The sequence below is a fragment of the Coenobita brevimanus genome, chromosome 111 (genome assembly GCF_032717465.1).
Source record: "Coenobita brevimanus isolate Jiangsu-jjx chromosome 111, ASM3271746v2, whole genome shotgun sequence".
Lineage (NCBI taxonomy): Eukaryota > Metazoa > Arthropoda > Malacostraca > Decapoda > Coenobitidae > Coenobita > Coenobita brevimanus.
The window spans coordinates 29,528,074-29,537,526 of NC_137064.1; positions in this window are offsets into that span (position 1 = coordinate 29,528,074).

The following is a 9,453-nucleotide window of genomic DNA, read 5'->3' on the forward strand; positions in this document are numbered from 1 at the left end:
CTGTTTCTCTCTCTTTTTCCTCTGCTTTTGTCTTCCCCCTCTCAGCTAACTCCCCGTTCCCCTCACCTATCCCTCTTCTTCCCCCCAGTACAAGGCCTTAGTGTAGCGGCGTGCGGGCCGGACAAAGCTCTAATAGTTTATGAGGTCGGCGGAGAACGTGGGAAGTATTCTACCTATCCTCTATCCTCGAAGCTTGCCCATCATGCTGGCTTGTTCTCTTTCTTTCCCGTAGCCTCTCCAGTGTTCGTTAAATTCTATGTTTCTGTCCTCTCATCTCTGCCTTTATGCTGCCTTGTTCCATAGTCCCTGTGTCGTTCTCTGTCCTCTCGTGTGTCTTACCATTCCCTTACTGCTCTGCCGTCCACTATAACCCTTTCCCAGTTTTCCTCTTTGGAGCCTGATCTTTCCACTAGCCTTTTGGACCTTATTTATTTTCAGCTTCTCTCCCGTTTTCTTGTGTGTCGTTTCAACTCTCTGTCCATCCTTTATGTTATGTTGTCCTTCCGTGTGTGTGTGTGTGTGTGTGTGTGTGTGTGTGTGTGTGTGTGTGTGTGTGTGTGTGTGTGTGTGTGTGTGTGTGTGTGTGTGTGTGTGTGTCTCTCTCTCTCTCTCTCTCTCTCTCTCTCTCTCTCTCTCTCTCTCTCTCTCACTCTCTCTCTCTCTCTCTCTCTCTCTCTCTCTCTCTCTCTCTCTCTCTCTCTCTCTCTCTCTCTCTCTCTCTCTCTCTCTCTCTCTCACACACACACACGCACATCTGTCACATCTATCTATATGTGTATAATTATGTATCTACCCATCTATCTATCTCTGTATCTCTCCTTTCCCACTGCTGTGTCGTGCGACCTACCATGGCTGGTTTCAGTGCATTCCTGGCACTTTGTTTGTCCGTGTTCTTTTAAGGCTCATGGGACCAGGTTTTTTTCCATACCGTTCCGTGTGTGTGTGTGTGTGTGTGTGTGTGTGTGTGTGTGTGTGTGTGTGTGTGGAAAGAGAGAGAGAGAGAGAGAGAGAGTGAATGGTGTCTCTCCATATTCTGTTTTCCCGGTTTCAGCATTCAGGTTAATCGCTGTATAAACTAAACCATGTATTTTATTATTCCAAGTCTTTATATCTTATTCAGAGTTATTTTATTTGCATATACGGGGAAGTATTACCGTTTCTCTTCAGGCATATTTTTATCTCTTGACTACCGAGACTCCTTCTTTTTTCTGTATTTTCGTGAACGTTGGAGGCTTTTGGGCCCCTCTTCCTTTGCAGACTGTTTTCCTTATTACACGAAGCAGACTTACAATAATGCGTATATAAGAGTGGCAGGGTTTTATAAGTCTCTGTTCCGTACACCATTTTATCTCAGTGAATCCCGGCGAGTTACTTCTCTCCGGTGTCTTGTCCTTGTGAAGATAGCTTGTGTCCCGTAGACCACTTCTCTCACGTGAACCATATAATATGATTAAGATAAGCTTGAAAAAGTAGAATAAGAATGGAGGACAAGGTATAAGTTTTAGTCTCCCTACTACAAGACATACCCTTAGTACTGTATAGAATTGAAGTAAAAAATACAGTCTTAGTACAGCAGTTATTGGAAACTAACTCTTTCACCACGGAACGTCCCTCTATACCTGATTATAATCCTCTGGGGGTAACAAATGTTTAATAAAAGTAATACAAAAAAAATGAACGGAAGCTAAATGGCTTCTTCGTTTTTGTATATTTTGTAGCGATTATTATATATAAATGTAACTACCATGAATAATTTGCTCTGCATGTGATATTATTTCGCCTTCTTTTGAGCTATGTTTCTCTTCTGCCATAGATGCCGCTGCCTCTGTCGTTCCTTTCTTTCTGGATTAAATCATCATTATGCATAGATAGATAGATAGACAGCAGATAGATATACAGTAAATGGGCTTATTTTGATTTTCGGTTTAGTATAGGTATTAAAGATCCATATGGAAAGACAGGTATATGATTAGATAACTAGATAGGTAGGGAGATTTAATGTTATTTCACGACACGGTATACGCATCCACTGAGTTGCCCATTTCACAGTCCACCTTACTGCTTATTTGGGAAAGGTAGGTGACGAGAAACTGGGTGATGGTTGCAGGTTAAGACTACAGAGGTTTGTGACGGGAATGGTAGGTTTGGGGGAGAAGAGTGGAGGGAAACTGAAAGCATAGGAAAAGGAAGGGGAGAGAAATGAAAATGATGAAAAATATAGTTGATGCATGAGGTACGTGAGAAGAATGGAGGGAGGAGAGAGGAGAGAAGAATTACATAGAGAGAAGGAAACGAAAAGAAGGGAAGAGAGGAGAGGAGAAGAGAGAGAGAGGAGAGTGGAGAGGAGAATTACATTGAAGGGGGGGGGAAGAGGTAGTCATAGAAGGGAGAGGAAACGAAAGGAGAAAAGAAAGGGAATGAAAGGAAAGTAGAGACAAGAAAGTTAGACTGAAAGTAATAACAGGTGTCATGCGGAAGGGGAATGAAGGGAGAGGAGAGGAGAGAGGAGAAAATCAAGATAAGAAATGGAAGAGAGAGGGGAAAAAACGCACCCAGACCAGAAGTTTTATTACTGAGTGTTAATTGTGGGTGAGGGAGGAGGTCAGGTCGTGAGAGGTTAAGAGGGGTAACGAGGCGCAATGGGTGTAGAGGGACGCAGCAGAGGTGATGGGGAGGTGAGGGGATGATTGGAAGGGGTGAGGAATACGGTGGGAGAAAATATAATGGGCTAAGAAGTGTTTAGGATGAATATAAACAGTTGGAGGCGAGACGGATGGAAGGAACTAGGGAGGGAAGGAAGGAGGGTGGGAGAGCTCATGTTTGATACAAAGAGAAATTCAGAGAAAAGTACAGGTACATGAGAAATTCAGAAAACAGTAGATCTTTTGGACAAAGATGAGGTAAATAGCTTGAGTAGAACGATTGATGTTAAATATCTACGTGGGAGAGGAAAAGGTATAACAAAGTAATTATGCATCTGGGAGACGGAAAGGAAACACGATAGGAAAGGACGGGGTTTGACAGAGGACTGCAAAAGTGAGGTATGAATCGGAGAATGGACGTAACGGTAACATAAACGATGGAGGGGAGACCGTGAAGTTATGTGAAAATTAGATGTATGAGAATAGTTAGGATAGATAGAACAGATGATACTGTAGTTACATAGGTTTCGTCTTCAGTTTAAGAAATGTTAGAGACTTGTTAACAGTGAAAGATAGGTTAGATGGTGAGAGGGTTTGGGAATGGTTTAATGCAGGTTAGGTACGTGAAAAGAAATGAGAGTCAAAAAAGACAAGGAGTAAAATCAAAATAAGAAAATAAGAAGAGAGGAAGTAGGAAGTCAGGAGAGGATAGAGAGGTGTAAAGGAATCAGGAAGAGAAACGGCAGAGTTTAGAAAAGGATGGGAAAGGAATAAACGGCTAGGAAAGAAATGGGTTTGGAGGAGGAAAATGGATTAGGAGGAGATGAGGTGGAGGAGGAGGATGGGAAAGAGTGGAGATCATGGAATGGAAAATTAGATCAGAAAGAACGAAGGGATGGAGTCAGGGAAGGGGATGGGAGAGAATCAAGAAAGGCGGAAGGGACGAGAATAGGAGGGAGGGGGAATGGGAGAAGGAAGGAGATTGAGAAGAAATGAACAGAGGAAACTGAGATGCGGGAAGAGGAGCAAGGAGGAGACTGGGATGGAGGAGTTGTGGGGAAATTAGGACAGGAGGAGGAAAGGAAGGGCAAGGGAGAGAGTAAAAAGGAAAGAATTAGGAAAGGGAAGGGAGGTGATCAGGAGGGACGGAGGGATGTGGGAGGGAGACCATGAGAAGAGAGAAAATCAAGCGAGGAAAAAGGAGGGAAGAGAAGGAAGCAGGAGTGGAAAAAGAAAGGAATCAAGAGGGAAGGGAGGAAAGAGTATGGGGAAGAGGAGTCAGAACGAAAGGGGAAGGAATGAACCAGAAGGGGTGAAGGATTATACCAGGAGGGATGTGGGGGTGGGGGGGGGGAGACCATGAGTGTGGGGCAGAGGTGAAAGAGATCAGGATTCAGTAGGGTCGTGCGGGAACCCGGCTTTACAACACGGCCAGCCCCAGTTTGTGGCTCTAGTGTGAGATGTAGGGGACGTGGTAGTGTTGCCTTTGTTGCACACCTGCTGCACAAACAAAGGCCACCCTAATAAAATGCTGAATTATAGAGATACTTACCTTGTAACATTGCCGAAGGTTTTAAGCTGTTGAACAGATAGGATAGTAAAGATAACAGTAATGACAATACCTGTGACAGGTTAGAGGAGAGGTAGTGTATATTTACCGAGGATTGTCGGTACGGTTATTGGTATAGTCACTGTGCAGTGTTTTGACGATTTATTTTTATTTTCTTTTTTTTTTAATTTTTTTTAAGGAGGCGAGATATTTTGCTTCTTCAAGCCTCCAAATTACAATGATTAGTCAGATTTATATCTGAGTGCTGCTGAACGTCAGGAAAGCCATTATGTACTACAAAACTAACAAACCACACACAAGCCTCAGTGCATTGTAAACGATTATACAGTGAATGCAGATATTTAACCCCGCTTGAACATCACACATAACAAGAGAAGTTTCGGTGTTCATAGAATGTAGGGAATTGAAGCTGAGCGAGTTTTCTTAATATATTTCGATGTTTCTGGTATGTTTGGGTAACAAAATTCAGGCTGAAAACGTGGTACTGTAATGGTTGACGCAGTCGATGACAGTATACTGTAATAATTAAAATAGGTACAACTATATTTTAAGCTCTTCATCCAGTGTTTCAGAAATAAAACTAGAAATCACTCAGAGAGCGCATACCTCCCCCAATACCATTACGATTAAAAAGGATCGGGATCCGGATCAGTGGAGATAGGATCCGGATCCGGATCCTCCCCAAATTCTAGTAATTTTTTTCTTGGCCCATGGCCCACCCTTCTACAAAATTTCATTGAAATCCATTGAGAACTTTTAGAGATATTGTGCGGGATAACCTGGATTCGGCTCCGGATCCGCCCCCAGATTTAAGCACTTCTTCCTTGGCTCATGGCTTACCCATTCACCAAATTTCATTGAAATTCATTAAGAACTTTTGGAACTATCGTCTGGACAAACAGACCGACAGACAGACAATGAAACATAGGTGAATACATAACCTCCTCCAACTTTGTTGGCGGAGGTAATGACAGAAATTTGTTCTTTTAGCTATTCCTGAACACTGAGCATCACTGTCTAAGCCGCCTCAGCATGGCGTTCATATTCTATCATAAACATCGTTAACCCCTTCACTCTGGATAAAATAAGATACAGAGTACGTCCTCGGACGCAGGAGGCCACGAGGATCATCGAGATTCTGAAACTACGTCAGCCACACTGCAAGCTAACCTCTTCAGCCAGGTGACGTATTTTGAATTATACTTTTGCAATTTTCAGTCGATTTATATTTAGCTTTGGTCAGCTTTTTGCAATACGATTGGTAACTTATTGCCTGCATTAAAACCCCCCTTTCTGCAGTTCGTTAACTTAAACATGGCCCAAATGTTCGTCCTTTTGCAACTATTTCACGGAACTCGGTGGCTGAAAAAGACTGTAGGCTACTGTGGCCCTGTATCTTTTTGGCAGTACTTCTTCGTAACTAGCATCATATTCAAGTGCTAATCTACTGTGTTGTTAGAACTCAGCATTCAAGATGGAGGATGGCAGTTTTAAGCCAAAGTAAAGTGAACATTGTATAACAGGTTCTTAACAGCTGAATAGAATCATACGTAACTGAAGTGGAAAAAGTCGTCGTACTGAAGGGGTTAAAAAGGTCTGTGTGTCTTATTATTTAATAGTCTAGAACTGTAACTGTGACAGTCCATTATGAGACTGGGTTTTGACAAGAAAGCGTAATAATTATTTTCGTTTTATTAATTTAATTATCTACTTAACTCTTTTATTTTAATATGTATTTGTTTTTTTTTTTTTTTTTTCGATAAATACGAGAGGAAAGGTAGCCTGACAGACAAGCGAAGTATCATGTTCCCTTGGAGGGTGCCTGGTGAGAACTTGGTGTACAGTATGTGATGAGTACAGTACTATAGAAACCCAACGGAAGTTTTCTCAATAAAGCACTCGCAGCTAACCAAGGCTCGATCTTTGGTGCGCCTTTGCGGATTCTGGTGTGCCTTTGCGGATTCTGGTATGCCTTTGCGGATTCTGGTGCGCATTGTACGTAATAACCTGAGATAGAAGTGGCCCTAGAACGAGACACAGGGTCGTGGCTGCGTCCATCCCGCCCGTATCATCAGGAGTAGAGTCGTGGGAAGACGCGAGTGGGGATTTTGATGGATGTGTCTGTGGGCCTCTCTCTCTAAATGGTCCCCGAGTAAATGAAGTTTGCAGCGTGGGGTGGGAGGCGTGTTTTAAGGGAGGGAAGTGAGCGGAGGTGTGTGTGTGTGTGTGTGTGTGTGTGTGTGTGTGTGTGTGTGTGTGTGTGTGTGTGTGTGTGTGTGTGTGTGTGTGTGTGTGTGTGTGTGTGTGTGTGTGTGTGTGTGTGTGTGTGTGTGTGCGATTTTTGTCTCAATAATTTTTCCTTGTGTCGTGTCTTTGGGGAAGGTTAGTGTGGACTGAAGAAGAAAATGTACCCATTTTATCTTTCATTTGTTCCTTGAGTATGAGGGTTTGATAAAGTCTTTATTATCTCCGCCAGCGAAGTTGGACGAAAATTATGTAATCACCCTTATCTGTTAGTTTGTTTGTCTCTGTGTATAAGATATGTTATTGGATTTCAGTGAATTCAGTTGGATAGGTGGCCATTGGTTCTGCGTAAATGAAGAGTTTATTGGAGTTTGAGATGGATCTGGATGCAGGAATAATTCATAAATTTCACTGGCGTCGGCGGAGGTATGAACTCTTTGTAGATTGTGTAACAGGGAAGACAAAGACCGCAAAAATACCATCTCCAACGGCGCTTGACAGAGGTTAGTTTGTAAATCATAAATTATACTGACGTTGACGGAGGTATGTGCTCTATGACTGCATTTTAGTATTATTCCTGCTATCTTTAGAGCATTATATTTAGCTGAGGAGAGACTTCACGAAATATATGAAGTAGGATTCCTTTAACCCTTTCGCTAGTACTGTAGGTCAGTCATAAGTTGAATGGAATGGTATGGTAACTGGTAGAGAAAAGAGCAAAATAATATCATCGCATTGAACGGGCTTTAAGTTAATGTTGTGGCAAGAGATGGCAGAGTTTCAAGTTTATATGTTATTCCAAACCTTGGTTACTTACGAAAAAAAATTGATTTTTGATGTTTTGTGTATTTCCTGTGTTACTGTATTTACATAGATTAGTTCTTTGCACTAACCCTAGTTTTGGCAACGGTTTATGCGATTCACTTAGAAGCACTTTATATTTTCCTTATTCTTTTTTCCTTTATTCTTTTTTCTTATGTTTCTTTATTATTCCTTCTTTTTTTTTTTTGTTTATATTCGTAGTTCACGTCGTACAATTTAGAAACAAAACCACCACATAGTACCAAATGTTTATTACCCATGTCGAAATGTATATTTGCATTAAAAGGGACCAATCTGATCTTTTTATTGGTAAGAAAACTATAAACCACACCGTTTGATGATACACTGAATATTGTAAATGTGATTTACGACAACCAGCCAACCTCTTAATATTTGAGCCGCTTCCCAGATAAGTGAAATTGTTTCCCCAGCAGATGTGTGTGATAGGATTGTCAGGCATAACCTTTTGTATTGCACTCTTCCTTGAATGTTATTCAGTTTGCAAAATAGTTTAACACTTTTAATGATAATATTTGCTGATTTGTTCATATTTCCTCACTATCTGTCTGTCCGTTTATCTATATTTATCTCAGTCTATCAATCTGTCTGTTTATATCCATCTGTCTCTGTCTGTCTGTCTGTCTGTATTCATTTACCTGCCCATTCATCCATCCATCCATCACCCATCCATCTACAGTATCTAGGCTATATCTGTGTATCCATTTGTCTATTTGTCTTTCTATATATCTGTTCATCTGTCTGTCTGTGTCTGCCTGTCTGATGTTGTACCCCGTGAGGAGTGGCCAAACCATGAGGATCCTGGCCATTGTTGTCCTTACCAGTAACTTCTCCCACAACACACCAGCTTCGGTTATACACTTTCCCATCGGCGTCTTATCAGTGCCTTGGTCTCCTTATTCTTTTCCTTTTATCAACCTCACAGCTATCGTTTTGCACTTTTTTAGCTAGCGGAATGATGGCTGTAGAATTAAGAATCTTGTTAATTGTTGGTTGCAGTCAGAATATCAATAACGCGTATTTATTTTTTACTTCCAATAAAAAAAATGTGCAGTTAGGGCAGGTATACAGTAGTCCCAGTCTACAGTTGTTTTTTCTCTTACAGTTCCTAACGAATGAGGCGGTATTCAAACCCATTTAATTATTGTAAATTAGTTCAGCAAAATCGCCTCAGCTTTTGGCACTGTTACTAAGATTTTAAGATATGGACACCAAGATTGTCGTATCGTCACTTGTGGTACTCATCCTTGGGCTTCTTTACAGTATCGCCCTTGCCATTGCTTCTGTATTATTGGTAATATTCCGTCTCTTCCCCCCTATTACCCCATGGACCTCTCCTGACCATCGTCTCTTCCCTTACGCCCCATATCCATTTTTATATCTCCGTCGGTATTAACTCTCCCGATATTTCTTTCTTTAACCCTCTCGGCATTCCGTAATGGATTTGTACCTCACAGCATGAACTTCCTCATCTCAGCATCGCTTCCCTCTTTGCCCTTCCTACTCTTTTCATTTTTCTGTCTTTAGCCATCATTAATACTCCTCCCCAGTCCTGTTTTTCTTTAACCCCTTTCGGCACACCCTCATGGACCTACCTCTCGGCATCATCTGTCCCCCATTATCTCCCCATTTCACCCTTCACCCCAGTTTCAACTTTCTCATCAGTAATATCCCATCCCATTTCTGTTTTCTTACACCCCCTTGACACTCCGCCATGGACTTCCAGCATCACCCTCCTTCCCCTCCAACCCCATCACCGACAAACCCGACACCACCGACCCGACACCCATCAATCACCCAACACATCCTCGCATGACTCCCGACTCTATGATTTATGCTGGGGTGAAACTTGCCATTCTTCCCACACACAATCACCATCACCACCAGACAGACAGCCGACCCTCGGACTGTGGAGACGATTGAGTGAGGTGGCTGCTTGGAAGGCATGTAGGGCTGCCGAAGGTCGCGGTTGGTGAGAGAGAGAGAGAGAGAGAGAGAGAGAGAGAGAGAGAGAGAGAATTGTGTGTGTGTGTGTGTGTGTGTGTGTGTGTGTGAAATTCTTGGTGGTGTCAGAGTTTAACATACACGCACATAATTAACCTCAGCAGACACCATAACGGTTTTGCCGACACAACCATCTGTATACAGTGCTCTGAG